This window comes from Limanda limanda, chromosome 12 (assembly GCF_963576545.1).
Source record: "Limanda limanda chromosome 12, fLimLim1.1, whole genome shotgun sequence".
Lineage (NCBI taxonomy): Eukaryota > Metazoa > Chordata > Actinopteri > Pleuronectiformes > Pleuronectidae > Limanda > Limanda limanda.
In genome coordinates this window covers 5815463-5836786 of record NC_083647.1, presented here as the reverse complement: position 1 = coordinate 5836786, position 21324 = coordinate 5815463, and positions in this window count along the sequence as shown.

Genomic DNA, 21324 nt, shown 5'->3' with positions numbered 1-21324 from the left:
ATGAAATGGACGCCGATATATTGGATAACATCCAAAGTACCATTGACAGGGATGGAATTGTTGAAGATGCATGGTGCAAATTGTGTCCAGAGCTGATGAGAATCAGGTGGTGGACGAGCACACTGATCTCATTCCAGACTTAGCTGTGACACATGAGCAAGCCGGTTTTATAGAAAAGAGATGTAATGTCATGTCCCAGAATGATGGTGTGGCATTAAAACGATCTCTGAATGAAACACAGGTCTATTTTTTATCAGATTAGGCAGTGGCGCATAGCTAAGACACTGGGGGATAAACAACATCCATTACATGTGTTCATTACAGGTGGTGCAGGTACTGGTAAAAGCCATTTAATAAAGGCTATTCAGTAAGAAGCAACAAGGTTATTGTCAACAGTGAGTCGTCAACCAGACGACATCTGTGTGCTGTTAACTGCACCAACCGGGACAGCTGCACACAATTTACGTGCTAGCACCATTCACAGTGCTTTAAACATAGGGATAGATGTACGCTTACCATACATACCTCTAGGGGAAGAAAAAGTCAATTCGTTGCGTGCTAAATACAGTAGCTTACAGATGTTGATCATTGATGAAATTTCCATGGTGAGTCATAACCTCTTGATTTACATCCATGGAAGATTACGTCAGATGAAGCAATGTCGTGATTTTGCTCCATTTGGCAATGTTAGTGTAGTTGTGGTTGGATACTTTTTCCAGTTGTCTCCTGTTAAAGGGAAACCGCTGTATACAAATAACATTGGTATTGATTTGTGTGCTAACATATTCAAGGTTGTAGAACTACACACAGTAGTAAGGCAACAAGATGATGCATTTGTGCAGTTGTTGAACAGAGTTAGAACTCGTTCAAAAGGGACCCCAATGTTAGCTGGCGACATCAACATTTTCAAAAGATGTGAAGTTAGCTCAGCTTTACACATATTTTCTACAAACAAACAGGTGAATGCACATAATGTTGTGCAACTTGCACACACTTGTCCTGAATTTGTTGAAATCAAGGCTCAAGATTTTGTCAATTGCAGGACAACAGGAAAGTTGAAGTTGATGAGTGGGCATCATTCACGAGTACAAAAGACGTGTTTGGATGCAGTACTTGCTTTGGGAGTAAATGCTCGTGTCATGCTTGTTAAGAATGTCGATGTAGCAGATGGACTGGTAAATGGAGTATGTGGCACTGTCACCCATATTGTTAAACCAAATGATCATACCAACTTTCCTGAAACTGTCTGTCAAGTTTGATGACAATACAATTGGTGCAGGTATTAGAAAACGCTGTGCATTTTCTGAAGCTGTTCAAATGGGCCCTACTGGTATCAGCCCAGAGGAAGAGAGAGTAACAACCAAGGGCGGTTTGCGCCGGCAATTTCCCCTGAAACTTGCTTGGGCATGTACTGTACATAAAGTACAGGGTTTGACTGTTGATACAGCAGTTGTTTGTCTCAAAAGAATCTTTGCAGCTGGACAGGCCTATGTGGCATTAAGCCGTGTTAAGAGCTTGTCCGGGTTGGTGATACAGGATTTTGAGGAGAAGGTCCTATATTGCAAAGATGACATTAAAGATGCAATCAAGAGCATGCCTCCCTTTTTAACTGAAAATCCTTCACTGGCCAAATTTACTCATCCAAACACACAGTTTTAAATTGTTTTTGATGAATGTTCAAAATTTGCAGCGTCATATTCTGGATTTGATGTCATGTACACAACATTTGCAGCTTAACTGTATTGCTGTAACAGAAACATGGCTGCCTGACACTTTTGTAAGAGAATCTGTCACAATGCAAGTTTACAACTTTCACAACCAACCACATTGTTCAAGTTATAATAACAGCAACCACACATTGGCAAACATCCAACAACAGCATGGTGGCGTTGGTATGTATAGTTTTGATGGGTTACCATATGACATAATCACAGTACCACATTTAAGTTTGGAATGTTTGGTGTACAACTACACCACATTAGAGATTGTACTAGCAGTCATTTATCGTCCGCCATCATATCCTATATCTCAAGGACAACCTGACCATGTTAACTGATTGGTTAGATTCAATAAGTACAACAGTTGCTGTTGTTGGAGATTTTAATGAAAACATTCTAAAATCCTCTAATATTGTTGCCTTTATGGCAGGTAAAGGATATGTCCAACATGTCACTCAAGCAACAACTGAGAAGGTTTCATTAATTGACCATATCTACATAAAAACAACATGTTATAATATAGACACTGTGGTAGTGCCAACTTATTTTAGTGACCACGAGGGGATTGCATGTTCTTTTACATCTGTCATGAGACAAGCAATGGATGTAAAATTCTGTAGGTGGTGAAATTGTTTCTTTAGGTTTCAGGACAAGTAACATTTATTTAACTGCACATACTAACACTTTGTGAAACTAACAATTTATCAGCACTTCACTGGCACAAACCTATCACACGACTAACATGGTAGTAGCACTTACATGGTATTTATTTATGGGGCTTTTTTTAGTATGCTTTACTTTTTGAAAACATTGTACCTTCTTGGTAGTAGTTCTTCTGGATTACTACCCTAAACATTGCTTGTTGTTCTTATAAAGCTCTTTGAATACTTGGCAGATACATGTAATATGCTGTCATTGAAGACAAATAGTTCTGTTGAAGGTTTTTTTCCTCTATTATAAAAGCATTTCAGAAACTATTAATAAACAACATGTACTTTTCAACACATCACTAAAAATGCAGCCACATCTATTGAAGTAATTTATAATTTTATGAAATAACCAATGTTTACACAGAAATGCTTTTATGATGAGGTTTTGCTATACCTGGATGTGATCTAAAAAAGCTAAAGGCTCCGGACGGAATTCCCAGTGGTGTCCTGACTTGATGACATAACATTACAAGAAAGGTCTTTCCCCATGTATAACTAAATTAAATAATCAACACTACAGCACATAGTACGAAGTACATTCACGATTACATATTTTATAAGTTACAGACTCAATGTATACTGTAATCTAATTTATGCATAATAATTTGACGATTGTTTATGCAATACGATCATCATATAACTTTTGTAAACTTTACTTTTGTGTGTCATCCCTCAAGATACTGGAACCTAATGATGGCTCTTGGACTTAATCATGCCTGATTTTGGTGGTGAATCATGACTGTAAAAACAAATGCTGCAACTATGGTATGTATTTTCCACTGTACACTCAACTGTCAAAGTACTTAATTTATTACATACAACACTGTACAATGTTGTATTCTATGCATTATAAAATAAATCTGTTAGTCAATCACTATGTTACTGTGTTACTTACCTCTCTGTTGTATGTCATCACTAGATGGTGAGGGGAGTTGGTGAAAGCGGCTCTTAGAAGGAGTTATTGAATCAGTGGCATCTTACTGTGGTGGTGAAAGATGATCGTGACATCAGTTGCTCATGGCATACCATTTCAATCGCACTCTTGGACCTCTGCTTCATTTCATCAGAAGTAAATGGCGATCAAAATAAACACATGACAAAATAAAACATTCCCATGTGTTTTGAGGTACTTCATTAAGAGCAAGTTGTTCTCCATTAAACGCAACCATTGATACAAATGTGTCTTCTGCTTGTTACTCAAAATAAAGTGTGTACAATGTCAAAGATGCTTTCCCTTCAAATGAAATATTTATACATTAGCAGCATTATAACTTTGTGTCATGTTCTTTGTATGTCATTGTCATGATGGTGATGATATCAGTTATTGTAACAACAAACAATAAAGTGAAATGTCAAATTGTGATCATAGTGCCAACTGATCCTGGTTACAGCTGCTTGACACCTATTGTTGTCTACACAGATACTGTTGAAGTACCGACCCAAATGTGACACATGATGCATTTCTTTATATGCTATAAATAAAGTGTGTTTGTACTGTCATTTCACGTCAGATTTAAACAGTCTACATAACATGTATAACAACATTATCTTTGCTCTCATGTTGTTTGTATCTCATTTGTCACCATAGTGAACCCTGATAGACCAATTGCATCACGCAACATATTATCATGTGTTATACTGGCTCATGATAATGGTGGCACCTGATTCTTGTTGTAACTGATTGGGGTCAATCAATTTCATCTCCATTCAGCTGATGTTATATTTGTATTAGACAAATAACTTTAGGACCACAGTTGTGTGTACAAGATGTATTATATGCGTATCTTGATCCTTTAACTTATATTTTACAATTTAACATTACATGACACTGTGGTGAAAGATGCAATTCAAATACTAGTTTTACCGCATCTTTTTGCGAAAGGACATGTCTGATTTTTGAGATTACGCAATTGGAAAAAGGCGGTCCTAGAAATTTGTTTTAAGTGACTATTAAAGGACAAATCAGGATTGAAGATCACTCCCAAGTTCCTGACTGTTTCATTGGAAGCAAGGGCAATGTCGTCTAGAGCTGCTATATCATTAGATAGTGTCTCTCTAAGGTGTTTAGGGCCAAGTATTATAACCTCCGTTTTATCTGAGTTTAATAAGAGAAAATTGCGGGTCATCCAGGTTTTTATGTCCTTGAGACATGCTCGAAGTTTAGTTAATTGATTACTTTGTTCCGGTTTTATTGACAAATATAACTGTCATCCGCATAGCAAAATAAATGTACAGAGTGTGTCCTGATGTTTCCTAGTGGGAGCATATATAATAATAAAATTGGGCCAAGCACAGAGCCCCGGTGAACACCATGGTAAACTTTGGTGCGCACAGATGACTCATCATTAATTTGTATGAATCTGGAGCGATCAGAAAAATATTTAAACCAGTTTAGGGCGGTTCCTTTAATGTTAATTAACTCTTTTAGTCTCTGTAATAAAATGCGATGGTCAATAGTGTTGAACGCTGCACTGAGATCTAACAGAACGAGGAAAGACACAAGTCCCTGATCTGAAGCTATTAGAAGGTCATTAGTGACTTTTGCCAAGGCTGTCTTTGTGCTGTGATTGGCTCTAAACCCAGACTGAAAGTCTTCATATATATTATTTTCCTGGAGAAACCCACACAGCTGATTGGCTTCAACGTTTCTAAGATTTTAGACAGAAAGGGGAGATTAGATATTGGCCTGTAATTTGCTAAAACCTCTGGGTCTAGGGTGGGTTTTTTGAGTAGGGGTTTGAGTACAACTATTTTAAAAGACTGTGGTACATAACTTGATGATAATGACCGATTGATTGTGTTAAGTAACAAACTATCTATTAGGGGCAGAATTTCTTTAAGTAATTTTGTAGGAATAGGATCTAAAATACAGGTTGTTGGTTTAGAACCTGAGATTATTTTGGTAAACTGATCACGGGTGATCAGAGAGAAGCTGTCTAAATAATGGGGAGGATTCTCAGCCATTTCTGAGATCTGTTGTTGGGTGGGTATTAGTGCCAATTGAGGGCAGGAGATCGTTGATTTTATTTCTTATAGTTAGAATTTTATCATTAAAAAAGGTCATAAAGATATTGCTATTTAGGGATCGAGGAACACTGGGTTCAGTGGAGGTGTGACTGTCAGCCTGGCTACAGTGTTGAAGACAAACCTGGGGTTGTTTTTATTCTCTTATTAGTTTTGAATAATAGGCAGCTCTTGCTTTGCGAGTGCCTTTATATATTCTTTAACACTACTCTTCCAGTCTAGGAGATTTTCAACACTGTTGCTGGAGCGCCACTTCCTTTCTAGTTTTCTTGATAATTTTTTCAACTCATTTGTCTTGGAATTATACCACGGAGCTAATTTACTATGTTTTACACATTTCTTTTTTAGAGGCGCTATTGAGTATAATGTTAATCGTAGTGACTCTGCAGAGCTATTGACGAGGTGGTCAATCTCAATGGAGCTCAGGTTTTTAAAGAATTTGTTGTTTATGTCGACGGATAATACGGGTTTAAATGTAATCGGAATTATTTCCTTAAATTTAGCTACAGCACTATCAGGTAGACATCTAGAAAATGAGTTTATTAGGGGCATATATTCAGATAATGAAATATCAAAAGTTATTAAATTATGGTCTGATAGTATTGGATTGCGCGGAAGTACTGATAAATGTTAAATTCCGACACCGTAAGATAATACAAGGTCAAGTATGTGGTTACAACAATGAGTAGGTTGGTGTACACACTGACTGAAAACAATTGAGTCTAGTATCTAAATAAATGCTACGCTAAGGCTATCTTTATTATTGTCAACATGAATATTAAAGATAATAATAAAAATGACAGATTAAGCCAAATCAAATATTTTCAACAATAACTTCAAATACTCATAAGCAAATTCAAATGTTTCCAGTAACTCACTAAAAAAAATTAATCTGTATTATACAATGCAATAACTGAACTGATTAGTTTAAAGGATAGACACCCAAGTATTTTTGTGTTCAATAAACTCAATGTTTAGTATATTTTCCAATGTTTCCATTTAGTACAAATCAAAACAATTGACTTTGTGAAACTCAAAAACTACGAGTACTACCAACTTGTAAAATATCAAACATCAAAGTTTGCCTTTTTTCTATTCAAAGGTTGTCTTGCAAAGACTGCAACAAAATTAATATTTAAAAACAAGACATTTACATAAAAACAACAATTGCAAAGGCACAATTGGAGCCATTTTTGTAAACATGTAAGGCAGCAGCACTTCATATCTCTGAAACTATCAACATGTGCAAAGGCAATGTAGAACATACTTTCGGTTTAAATCTACCATAACTCTTAATACAACCCATTTCACAACAATGTTAAAGGGAAACATTGCCACTGCATTTCCAATCAGTTGTGATGGTAAATATAGCTAATTGGCACAATAAATTCCTCAGTGTGTGCCATATCCCCCTACTGCTAAATCTGTTCCTGCATTAGTGATGTCACCGTGATGTTGTCGACATGAGCAGAGCCTACATAGCTCTGTGAGAGGAAGACCCATTTCCAAACTGTACCCGTTAGCCCCTCTCCAGACTCTCCAGGGTTTCCACCAAACACCGGACAATAACATCTAGTCTGCCTTCAACATGTTGTTGTTAGACCGAACATCTTTTAACTGCATATACAACTAGAAAGAACATTAGTATGGTGTCATTATTGTAAATGATTCTGCAAATCTGTTTAGAGGGAGAGTGTGCGTCAACAGATTTGAAAATCTGTTTGGTGGTGCAGCTGTTCAATGAACACAAGAAAGTTCCCTCTAGAGCAGGGGTGTCCAAACTTTTTGTCCCGAGGGCCACATACAGAAAAAAATACCAAGAACTGGGCCACTCGCGGCGCCACGCCCCCCTGCCCTGGAGTGGACCGTTGACAGTCGCGTCGGTCAGGGCGGGGGGGGGGCGTTCTGCGGGACAGCTAGCAAGTCAGCAAAGCAATTCACCGCCAGACCACTAGGTGGAGTAACGTTTTTTGGCGAAGACAACCTGAGAGACACCTTTGTGTGTGGCAGTCTTTGTCGACTGTTTATTACTTTTTCTGGAGGACAAATTTTTCCCTGATCTTTCTACACAGCTTCGTTCACTCGTCGACCTGTAAACCGACGTCAGCCGAGATCTCCTTCCAGGAATTGCAAGTCATCTGTGTGTCCTTGTATTTAGTCAGTGACGGGTTATACAAGTGGTCATACTTTCAGATCTCTTCTGCAAAGTGCTCTTATATTTGGTCCATAACCGTTCTTCTAAATCTTCCTTGGTTTCTGCTGGTATTATGGGGCATGAAACCGGAAATATGACTCTGGAAAGGATATAGTTAGCGGACCAATCACAGCCTTGCGGGCTGCGTGAGGCTTGCGTAGCTTTGTCGTATAGTTACAAAAATTGGTGAATGCACGCAAGCACGAAAGAAGGGGCACGCAGGGGCTCTTGCGTGCTTTCGTGCCCCTTCTTGCGTGTCTCTGAAAACGCAGAAGCATGCACCGGCCTCTCCCCTGTCGAAGAAGCCTGGCCCCATAAAGCAAAACAAAGTGCTTTAAGTAAGTGCCATTTGAGCGCTACTAAATTTTGAATTTCATTTATATTTTTAGACATTGATGCGGGCCAATTAAAAATGGATGGCGGGCCGCAGTTGGCCCACCCCTGCTCTAGAGGTATCATTGTTATTCTTCTAAACTCGTCTTTGATCTAAAACAAAAGATGATAAAAATAAAACATCATGCAAACAAAATACAAGTTCTCAGAAGAACCGGGCTTACTTGAGTTTCACAGAACAGCGCAGGCCATCGGTCGATGAGGTCCTGGACTGCAGGACATTTCTTGACATCCATTTTCTGACCAATGAGCCGCTCATTGCTTCTTATTTACGTCCCTCAGCAAATCCCCTCTCTCCTTCTCCAAAGTGACACCTAGAAACAAATTCAACTTGTAAACATCTTAAAACTAAACAATGTTTGCTGTGCATAAAAATGACAAGTGAACCTGAAACAGATCTAATTTCATCTTACCCTCAGTTAGCAGGTAAAAGCAAATGGCAGAGTCAATGTCCTTCAAATATTCTGGAAAATATATGAAGAAATTATATTAAAAAAATATATATTGATTATATAAATGCAATAGTGTTAAGCTGTATGTATTCTGTTTACATTGTACATTGTCTTTTTTTTTACGTATTTATTACTTCAAATGATGGCCTAGGTCAGACCTATAGTGCTTACAGGATAATCAGTTAATTTGTTTGTAATTCAATCCTAAATAAAATTTCTAGGGCTGCAAAGCAGCACTGGGCGGGCCCGAGCACATGCGTTTTGCCCGAAAATAATAATAAAAACAAAGATTCCTTTGATATTTGACCGGCTCAGCATCAAAGGATTCACGGTCGATGTATGTACAGAACATCGTGTTTTAATGGCCAGAACACCGTGTTTTCATGGCGTGTAATCAAGCTTTGACGCCACGGTCACACCGTGTGACTAAAAAAACAAAGCGTTTTTATCTCAATCTTGAAACTCATCTCAATTTGACGTTGATCCGATGAAAACCCTGGGACAAGTACATCAAAGTAAAAATGTGGAATATGGCCACTAAATGCAAGATAGCAGGCTTCCTGTTGTGTTTTTCCAATTGCACCTCAAGACTTTTTTGTTTGTCTGGTCATGATACACCTGTATATCGATTTTTGTGAAGACCGGTCAATGTGAACACCTTCCGGGGGTCTCGGGGGCACTGTTGAGCCATTTTGCGACGCCCATTGAAAATTCCTTCAGAATACGTAAATTTTCACCACTTTCTAAAGAAGTTGAGCATTGTAAAGCCCTCAAAAAGCCAATTCATTTGCCTGAATAATAATAATCCTTACAATTTCAATAGGGTCTCACCAGACACCTTTGATGTCTATGCTCGGGCCCTAAAAACAATAATTTGATCAGACTTTAGGACTAGGTTTGATAAAAACTCAGGGAATTCCCTTAGAAATTCAGTATAAGCCCCAGGAACACGGTAATCTACAGCAAATATGATTGGCTGATGGTGTTTCCTGGATTGGCGTGGAAGACTAATAACAGGATATTCAAATTAGTTGTAGCTGAGTTTAGGTTTAATTGATAGACTGGAGTTAAAAATAGCAGCAACTCCACCTCCTCGTCCGAGTTCCCTGGGAACATGTGAATTTATAAGACTGGGGGGAGTAGATTCATTTATACTGACATATTCATCAGGATGCAGCCACGTCTCAGTAAGGGACAATAAATCTATGTTGTAATCGTAATCTGAGACTAGTTCATTCACTAAAATAGGAGGACAGTGATCTAATGTTTAAAAGACCACATTTGAAAGTCTTAGTTTCCTGCGTTGTTTCAGAGGCTGTGTTAATTTGTATAAGATTATTGTGTAGAGTTCTCGCTCTGTTGTTTAATTTAAATTTAATCGGACGGTACACAGACACAATCTCTATGGGGTTGTGTGACTTATCCAGAGGGAGCGCAGAGAAGTGTTTAGCACTGCAGCTCTGCGTTGTCATGTGATAGACTGGGTAATATTCCTAGATAGATTAGATTCAACTTTATTGTCATTGCACAGTACATTGCAACGAAATGCAGTTTAGCGTCTAACCAGAAGTGCAAAAAAAAAAAAGGCAGTAAAGTGCAGAGTATTGTGCATATTAAAGTGAAAATGTAATAGGATCTGTACAGTATATATGGAATATAACAGTATTAACAGGAATTGTAAGATATAAGGACGATGAATACACTATGAGCAGGCTAAAAAACATAAATATGAATACACTAGGCAGGATAATACAGTATAAAAAAACAAAGTAACAGTCAGTGCAATGTATGAATGTTCAGTGGTTGGAGGAGGGGGTGTGGCAGTCCAAGCCAGGGTGGAGGGGGGATGTACAGTCAGTGGAGAAGGTGTGGGGGTGGGGGGGGGCGGCTGCTATGCAGAGTGCGGCTGTGGTGCAGAGTTCAGCAGGGTGACCGCCGCAGGGATGAAGCTGTTCCTGGACCTGCTGGTCCGGGAACGGAGGACCCTGTAACGCCTCCCAGAAGGAAGGAGGGCAAACAGTCTGTGGCTGGGGTGAGAGCTGTCCTTGGTGATGCTGCGGGCCCTCCGCAGACATCTCTTCCTCTGGACAGCTTCGATGGTGGGGAGTGTGGAACCGGTGATGCGTTGAGCAGTTTCCACCACCCTCTGCAGTGATTTCCCGTCCGCAACAGTGCAGCTGCCATACCAAACCGAGATGCAGTTGGTGAGGATGCTCTCGATGGTGCAGCGGTAGAAATTCACCAGAATCTGAGGAGACAGATGGGCCTTCTTCAGTCTCCTCAGGAAGAAGAGACGCTGGTGTGATTTCTTGATCAGGGTTGAGAGTCCGAGAGGTCATCAGAGATGTGGACACCCAGGAACTTGAAGCTGGTGACACGCTCAACCTCCGTCCCGTTGATATGGATGGGGGAGTGTGTGCCACCTTTCTTCCTGAAGTCCACAATGAGCTCTTTGGTCTTCTTTGTGTTGAGAGCCAGGTTGTTGTCGGTGCACCACTCTGCCAGGTGCTGGACCTCTTCTCTGTAGGCAGACTCATCGTTGTTGCTGATGAGGCCAATCACTGTTGTATCGTCTGCAAACTTCACAATATTGTCAGAACCATGAACAGGTATGCAGTCGTGGGTGAAGAGGGAGTAGAGGAGAGGACTCAGCACACAGCCCTGTGGTACGCCGGTGTTCAGGATGAGGGTGGAGGAGGTGTGGTTCTCTAACCTAACAGACTGGGGTCTGTTAGATAGGAAGTCCAGTATCCAGTTGCAGAGGGAAGTGTTGATGCCTAGGTCACAGAGTTTCGTGATAAGTTTGGAGGGGATGATTGTGTTGAAGGCTGAACTGAAGTCTATGAACAGCATTCTAACATAGGAGTTGTTATTGTCCAAGTGAGAAAGTGCAGAGTGAAGTGCCGTGGAGATGGCGTCCCATGTACTCCTGTTCTGGCGGTAGGCGAATTCGAAGGGGTCCAGTGTGGGTGGTAAACAGGTTTTTAGGTGAGCCAGGACCATCCTCTCGAAGCACTTCATAATGGTGGGGGTGAGCGCAACAGGGTGGAAGTCGTTGAGGCTCGCTGCAGTGGAGTGTTTTGGCACTGGCACGATGGAGGTGGTTTTAAAGCACGTGGGGACAGCTGCTTGGGCCAGTGACAGGTTGAATATGTCAGTGAAGACCTCAGCTAGCTGCCCAGCACAGGCCCTGAGCACGCATCCGGACGTGCATTGATCCTGCTCAGTGCAGCACACACGTCAATGGAGGAGAGTGTGAGGGGCTGGTGGTCAGATGTGAGCACAGCCTTGGTGGCTGCCTCCTGGTTGTCCCTGTCAAAGCGAGCATAAAAGCTGTTAAGCTCGTCAGGGAAGGAGGCATCGCTGTTTTGGGGGGTGGTATTGGTGGATTTGTAGTCTGTTAAAGCCTGGATGCCTTGCCACATGCGCCTGGGGTCGGAGTTGTTTTTGAAGTGCTCCTCAATCCTTGGCTTGTGGCAGTGCTTGGCCTTCTTGATGCCCCTCTTCAGGTCAGCCCTGGATGAGCTGTAGGCCTGAGCATCACCTGATCTGAAAGCGGTGTCTCGTGCCTTCAGCAGTAGGCGGACCTCTTTGTTCATCCATGGCTTCTGGTTAGGGAATGTAGTGATATGTTTGAGGGTGGTGACACTGTTGATGAAGTGCAGAACCGATGAGGCATAGGAGTCGATATCCCTGTGGGAGTCCAGTGTGGCTTGAATGGCAAACGCCCTCCAGTCTGTGTGTTCAAACCGGAGCTGTAGTGCAGTGTCTGCTCCCTCTGGCCACACTTTAACTGTCCTCACTGTGGGTTTCACACGTTTAATGAGTGGTGTGTATTTGGGGAGTAGAAACAGAGGTGGTCAGACTGTTCTAGGTGGGGGAGGGGGACGGCTTTGTAAGCACCAGCCATGTTGGTGTAAACATGGTCCAGAGTCTTGACTCCTTGTGGCGCAGGAGGCCAAAGACCGAACATTGGCGAGGAAAAGGCTCGGTAGAGATAGCCGGTGAGGAGTTAGCATTAGCTTAGCCCACCTCTCTTCCCCGTCTTTGTTTACGGTCTCGACGCCGCCTCGTTGGAAGCCTCTGTAGTCCTGACGATCTCAGGAATGAGCCTTGGACCAACGAAAAAGTGGGTAGTAGTGCAGGATCCGATGTCCAAAAGATCCTGTCGGCTGTAGGTAGTTTTCGCCAGACTGTTCTGAGTGAACAGACTTGAAACGAGTAGGCAGATAATAACTATTTTGCTAAATCTGGGGAGACGCTGAGCCTCGCTTTGTGCACGTGCCGCCATCTTGGTCATCATCGAGAGCTGCTCCATCCCAGGTGGGATGAACGCTGTCTCTCCTAACAAGACCATGTTTCCTCCAAAAAGTTTGCCAATTATCTACAAAGCCCACACCATTTACAAGACACCACCTCGACAGCCAGCGGTTAAAAGACAAGATGCAACTAAACATGTCATCACCTGTTGTGTTAGGGAGAGGGCCAGAGAAAATTACTGCGTCCGACATCGTTTTTGCAAAAGCACACACCGACTCAACATTAACTTAAGTGACCTCCGACATACGAAGCCGGGAGTCGTTGCTGCCGACGTGAATTACAATTTTACTGTATTTACGTTTAGTTTTGGCTAGCAGCTTCAGTTTGGATTTGACGTCGCCGGCTCTGGCCCCCGGGATGCAATTGACTATGAAATAACCAGAGTTTTTTTCTCAGCGGGTGCGTTGCCTAGTGGAGAGAATCTATTTGAAACGTGAGCTGGTGGGTCTTTAATCGTAGCACTATGCCCCCTCCGGATCGTCACCAAGCCGGCTGGACTGCCATTTGTGTGCTAAGCTACGGGCTAAGCATAAGTTTATGAAAGTTAAATTAATAATTATATTATAAACAATGAAGGGTTTTAAGTTCAAGCACAGGCTATCATAATCCAGCTGTATTCACATACATATGCACAAATAATCACAAGATACAGATACTTAAATTACAAAAGAATTTATTAAAAAAGGGAAAATAAAGTTAATGTTATTCAATGATCATTTAACAAATTACAATATTTCAAAGATTACATTAATTAACTAAATTAATGTGCCTGAACCAAATTACTGGCATGAATTGAAATGTTAATAAACTGAACTTATATAACTGAAGTGGAAAATATAAATTAACTGATAAATATTTGTTGTTGAACTATGTAGTACTGTGTTACGACCCTGCCTAGGAGGTAAAACAGTCGCAACATGATACAAGAGTTCCCCACCCCCTCCTTCCACTCTCCCAAGAACCAGCCACAAACAATTTACAGCCAGTTTGTGTTTATTGACACTTTTTCCTTCAAGGTGGGCTAGTAGCAAAACCATAAACAGAAAACAACCCTAAGGCGAAACAACCTAAACTTCCCTACTCAAAATTAAGGAAAACAAAAGACAGGTTACTGACCTAACTCCTCAACCAGAGAAAACATGGATTAAACATAAAGGCTACCCACCCCTACCAAGAACGGGCTGGTACAAAAGAACAGTTTACACAGTGCTGCACAAGGGGAGTCCGGCTGGCAGTGGCAAGGAGAGAGACCGCAGGAGCTGTGGGAAGCCGTCCTCTTATCCTTCCAGCTCCCTGTAAACACACCAACCCACTCATCCACTCGTAGAGACACACCTGCAACACATCACAGCAAAGAGAGAGAGAGGGGGAGAGGCAGAGGGAAAAGGAGAGGGAGAGGGATCCACACAACCTCAGGGTTGAAACAACTGTTTTTGTGTTAAGTAAAAATACAAATTATATTTAAAGGCTACCTGTGTCTCAGCATTTACACATTGGGCTCCATCCGAACCCATTAGTATGCACTGGTTACACTTAGAAAGGACTTAAATGCTATGATTATAGCAGCAACTCTCGTATTCCCCCAAGCCGAAGTCTTCGTCCTGCTTATCAATGGTTCGTAAAATCTACCAGGGAGGATTAAGGGCAACATCAGGTCCCTACACTTCATAATTAAAGAAACAGGACCCCAAATACCACGCTTAGACAAGGAACAATTCGGCACAGAATTCGACCAAGTACACTGGACACTCGGAATGGCCAGAAAAATGTGGGATGCATGGAAGATTTTTTTAGGCTAACCCCAGAAGGGGACTGAACAACTAGATAAAGAAGTAATCAACTTATCGACCTTACACCAACTCAATAACAAGTTCTCAAGAAAGGTCATTTATACCATCCGTTAAAACTGCAAAAAGTCAAAGAGACTCCGTACAGGTCGCCCTAACAGAGAACCACAGACGACTTAGCTATGCACCAGCAAATCCCAGTGGGGACCAAAACCAAAACCAGAACCAATGTGAGGCGGGACTGAAACGTCCGCATCTCTTTCACGGCGGAACACTAAAACAAGTCGTTGTTTCTCCGGAGCCAGGGGTCGCATCCCGCGGCTCCTCAGCAGTGGCTCCCTGTGCAGTGTTCATATGTTGAACAGGAACGTCATATTCATTTGTCAAATCAGCATCGTATCAGGCCAGCATGAAAAAAACAGGAGCGGGTCTGTGTGTGTGCGCGCCAAGACAGCGCGCACACACACAGGCCCCGCCCCCACTCGCTCAGGTGGCATGTTTTTACTTTTTTTTCACCTCAAACACACATCTGTAAAATTATATAACTCATACCTGGGAAATAACTATGTAGTCAGATACGGACAATATGAGGTCACCATGTAGTTTTCATTTATATCTTGCTGTAGGCTAATACTAATATGAATACCATTTGTTAAGTGTTCAAAAAGCTGGGCAGGAACAAGCTGGTTGAAACGAGTATCCGGTACGGATAAAGCACTTTTGCCGAGCACGAGTATTATACGAGTAATACGAGTCAATATCTGTGCTCGGACTGAATGAAAATCCTCACACAGCGTCACAGCGCTCCTCCCCTTCACACACCGCTCTGCCACCGCCGCCGTTGAGAGCTGTGGAGCCGGCAGACAGCGGAGTGTGAGCGCACATGCACATCACTCCGCCACGCACGGCTCGTCGCTGGGGCTGCAGCGAGGGAAGGGGACATGGAGGCAGAACGGCCTGAGAGACACACACGGAGGACTCGTCTCGATCGGCCGCTGCACGATGATCTTCTGACTGTCAGCCTTGTCCTTGTGTGTGTGAGTGAGTGTGTGCGCACTCATACACACACACACACACCTGGTGTGGAAATAAATTTAAAAAATCATAAAAAAAATTCAAAGTTAAAAAAGAAAGTTATGTTGAGTATGAAAACACTTATTACATTTCACTCCATAATTGCAACAGCATGTGTTGTATTCATTGTTGCAAAACTTGTTCTGTAAATAGTTCGTTTGCTATTGTGATCAAAATCATTGATCTGAAGCTCAATGCTGATGCTGTCCTGTAATAGTTTTCTACTTCCGGGCTAAATCCATCCAACTTCCGGGTTAGGCCCGATTACGGATAATTCATATGGTTAACAGATAATGCTGTACTCGCTCATCCCTAGTGACAACATTAATACAAACATGGTAATTAAACCGGCAGATAAGGGCAGTGCCACATCAATTATGGACAGAACAAAAATATATTCATGAGGCCCTACGCCAACTAAATGATTGGTAACACTTACCACGTGACCGTAAAACAACCAACAGGAAACAGTTCTCCTACCTAAAAAGGTGCAGGCCCTCCAAGACCAAGATATTTCTGCCTCCTCCCCAAAATTCATAAACAACCAGAAAAATGGACATTATCCCACCAGGACACCCCAATTTATCAGACTGCGGAAGTGAAAGCTATGGGGTTGAAGAGTACATACACTCCTGCCTAACCCCACTGTCAATAAAACACCAGAGCTATACACAGGATTTTATTCAACATATGAGGCATGCAAACACAGGAACCCTGTATGCTATTAACGATGGAGGTTAATAGCATGTATACAAACATCGACACAGCGTTAGGCTTGGCATCAATCCAAAAGTGGATGAAAAAATATCCAGAGGAAGGGCGGCCAGACCAGGAAATTTTGCAACCTCCACATTAACAGGACCGACCTCGTTAAATAAAGGCAAATAAAAAACATTAAGGGCACAACAATGGGCAAACAATTTGCACCAGCTAATGCTAACATCTATATGGCAGACTGGGAAAAGACTGTTAGCCAAAAATGTGAAAACTCCCAACCCAATATTTTAGATACCTCAATGACATCTGGGGCATCTGGACCCACCCAAAACAAGAATTCGAAACATTTGTAAACATCCTCAATGGCCACCACACCTTCATCAGAGTAGAACCAGAGACGAGCGACACACAAGTAAACTTCCTGGACACCACGGTTTACAAAAGGCACAGACTTTGAGGTAAGTGGGAAACTGCAAACAAAAGTATACTTCAAACCAACAGATACGCACGCTTTGCTACACCAACAGAGCTTCCACCCAAAGCACGTGTTCCCAGGGATCGTCAAATCTCCGAAGGATAAACAACCAGTTCCACCAGGATATGGAGACCACAAGGACACCAGGTGATGAAGAAAAACAATTCCTCATTCCCTTAATCTCTGTCTACTCAAAATATACCAGACAGGCCAACTATATGGTAAAAAAGAACTTCAAAGAGACAATGGTAAACACCACACTGGGTGACAACTTCAAAGTTATTTCGGCTAACAGAAAAAATCCAAACTAAAACCACCAATTAGGATGGAATGTGTGTTTAGGGACCACACAGATCTTTTGGCCCATGATGATGACTGGCTAATCAGCCGATTTAAATTTCCGAGAGCTGTGCTCTTGGATCTATGTGCTGAGCTGGGTCCAGCATTAGAGAGACCAACCAAACATAACCGTGCCATCCCGGTGCCAACGTAATTATTAACAACTCTGGAGTTTCTGGCAACCGGCTCTTATCAGCGGGAATTAGCCGACAGGAATATTTTTCTTCCCGCCAAAGCCCCTTTTGAGAATAATATAACTGACATCCCTGAGTTGTGATGTCTGCAGTTTTGGATGTTATTATTAAATTAACTGCTCGATACATGAAGTTCCTTCACACTGGTGGGAGAACAGGGAAACATTAAAAAGGCAATTTGCAGCATTTACAGGTTTCCCAAATGTAATCGGCGCAATTGACTGCACTCATATTGCTATAAGGGCTCCATCCAAGAACCAGTATGTGTATGTAAACAGAAAACGCGTGCATACAAACATTCAAATGATATGTGACTCAAACTTGGTCCTGACGAATGTGGTGGCACGATGGCCTGGCTCTACACATGATTCGTTCATCCTGGCAGGTGCAGTGTGTGATGGCTGGCTTCTTGGTAAGTTAACATATTGTATTAAATGTTACCTTTTAACCCTGTTGTATAATGATTCTCCACGATTACCTGCAGGTGACAGTGGCTATCCCCTCAGATGCTGGCTCCTCACTCCATTTCCAAATCCTCAGAGCGCAGAGGAAGCGCACTACAATGAGGCACACACGCGAGCACGTTCAGTTGTGGAGCGTGCCATCGGACTCCTGAAGTGCCAATGGCGGTGCCTTGATGCCTCAGGTGGCAGACTTCTGTACACACCCATCCAAAGTCAAAGTGTGCAAAATAATCAGGGCATGTGCAGTTCTGCACATTTCCCAAGTAGTTGGTCCTACCCTCATTCCTGACCTCAACCCCAATCCCCCCCCTCCCACCAAATGATGCCCCCTCCCCGACAGGAAGCCTACCACTTGGAAGTGTGGATACGAGAGAATGTGATGCGGCGTTTGTGAAGATACAAACAAATGCAAGGGTTCACTTTTTTACGAGTTCTTTTACCTGTAAAACAAAAATGTAAATAGTTCTCAAAAAAAAGTTCGTCACCTTTTTCCCAAAAAATAAAACCACTGTCGTTTTTGGGGCCAATTTGGCCATCAAGTCTGGATGGCGCAATTGCATTAGTGCAGCTGGGGTTGTGTGACGGAGCGCACGGCGTCCGTCACGGCAGTAATGCACTGCCCCGTTTACACGTGTGTGCCAGTGCGCATGATCACCGTCACGGCAGTAATACACTGCCCTGTTTACACGTGTAATCTTTACAAATGTTAACTGTGTGTGTTGCATGTCTGTTGTCTGGGTCCGTATACCGTGTTTGTTTGTTAACCCGTCCATTGTTCATTCAAACTTTTCCGTGCATGCTCCCTTCAACCATTACACCACTACAGTTTAAATACCTTTGTACCCATCGGTTTTCTGTTAAAATCACCACGCCATACAATGTCGTTACAAATGTTCCGTTTATTTAGTTTAAAATCTCACATTAATTCCATGTTATACCGCGTTTGTCTTACCGTTGTTCAGTGTCGCGTCTGTGTTTGTTTGTGTAAGCCGAGCAGTCCGTGATGCGGATGTAAATAGGCGCTCGACTTCCGGGGTAACCGGAAGTGTACCCGCTGTGTTCTAATTTTGTTTAAGCTGTTCTATTATTAGTTGGCTATGCCTTCATGTAGCAATTGTATGACAAATATGTTGCCGTGTATTTTTCCAGTCCTATGGAATTTAAAGTGTATAAGCTGTTAAAGCTTCGGGGATTGCCTGACCTGTGACACCCCTGCGTATGATGCTATGTGGGAGTGTTCCAATTGTAAGAGGCGGGGTTAGGTCCCATTTAAGCCTGTCTGTGCATTGAGTCTGGAGGCTGGACATGGGAAGACGTAAGTCTACGAGGGCTGCTGATGGAAGGATGTAAGTCTGAGAGCTCTCCCAAGAAGTGTTTTCTTAAAGTATATTGTTATTGTAATTATATGTTTGGGCCAATGTGCCTATTTATTTTCTTATTTTACAAGTGTTTGTTTTTTCACTCTTGTTTTATTTTATATTTACTTTGAATAATTCTGCCTTGTCGGCCTTATATTTGGGAATAAAAATTCCCTCTTACACCTTCATCTCCAAGTCCTCCTGAGAGTCTTTTCCACCGAGCTCAGCCGCTCACATCCTACCTTTAACAGGTTGTGATGTTTTCCACTCTGTGCAGCAGGAACTGACATCGAAGAGGAAATTAATGAATAAAACTCATAAAAAATCCAGTCAAAGATTTTGTTTAAGTCAAAGTAGCTGTAACATACACCTCCAACCGGCTTCTCTGACTGGACTCAAGGTCTGCTCACTCCTGACTCCAGTTAACCCTTGTCGACATTAGATGGCGGTCTGGATAATGTATTCAATATGATCGGGATATGTTAAAAAGTTGTTGAGTCAAATGTTTACAGAACTGCAGATCTTTCACTTTCTTTTTCCAGCCACTGTAATCTCAGAATTATGTTGACAATGTTACAATAACACTTGTGTCACTACAACCATAGGCATACCTTCTGAATTTGTCTCATTCCTGTTATGATCCTCACTGCATGAAAAGAAGCGTTTGTGTCAATCTGTGTCGCAGAGAAGTGTTGGCACATCCTTCGGTTAACGACTTTCACACGTATCTGCAGGCAGCAAAGGAAACGCTCAGGGTTCCTGCAGTTGTCAAGCCTGTGAGCTGTTGAGATTTGACCCCCCCTGCTCCAACTCCTAGAGGACGCTTTCACATGCAAATGACAATGCTCTGAGCTTCACAAATGCAAATCAGTTTCCCTGAGAGCAGATAACACCAATGTGTTAGAGGCACCAACAAACTATCTGGCTGAGTAAACCAGGCTTAAAATAAATATTAAACCTGAAATTTTAAATTGTTCTTAAGTAAGTAAGTGTGCTATAATGAATTATATTGTATACCACGAACAAAGGTCAATGCAGTCAAAAGAAATGAAACAATGCACTTTATTTCAAATTTTTATTGTCATCCAAAACAATCCTAAATCTCAACAACTGTATAGAGTGGCATGATTACAGTCACTTTTTCAATTGTGCTGGTTAAATGCACAGAGGAAGTGTAAACCACACCTCTACCAGCAAATAAATGATGCTGGGTATGATCATCTGTGTCCTGTAAGCTCCAAACTTCTACTGGCTTTCCATAAAAATATCTGTCCTCCCAAAATACTGGCATCAAATTCACATGTCAATGGCAAACTAAGCTGTTCCATGAATTATAAATGGTACCTTTTCACCACTACTTTCAAAATTGCTATGAAACATTCATTGATTTAATGATTTATTTTTTCAGTGTAATATTTAATCCCCCATGGACTGCACAGTGACAAAACACAGCAGCCGGTTGTTTGGATACAACATACATCTCCACTCAGTTTGATTATTATTTTAAATATAAAGGAGACACAATATAGAGCTTAAATTCCTTCATAATTTGAACTTCAATTGTCTAATTGTTGTTATTAAACTTTCTCAGTATTCCATTAAAACAGTCAACACTTTTATCCAAAGCGACTTACAATAAGTGCATTCAACTATAAGGTTACGAACACAGAACAGCATGAGTGAATCATGTGTGTAAATTTACTAAACACCACAAAAAATAAACCTGGCCTCAGTCAAATACTTATCCCATGAAGTAACCGCTGCTCACGTCACCCGCTCGCGTCATCAGCTGATGGACTCGTCCAATCAGAGCCTCGTAAACGCCGTGCAGCAGCGTCGAGTGTCCCGCAGACAGGAAGCGGGTCGTGTTTAGCTTGTCCCGTACGAGTGACTCTGTCTTCGGGGTAAATAACTTGCTGAAGTCGACACGACGCTGTTCCCTGGAGGAGAAGATGAGTGCGTGTGGAGGCAGAGCCGCGGGCCCGGTGTGGACGAGTCGAGGCGGAGAAGACGGATGCACAGTCCCTGAGTTACGGTGAGCTAGAGACGCCATGCTAACCACTAAGCTAACTGGTACATCTGAAAGCATGTCCGCCACTCTTTGG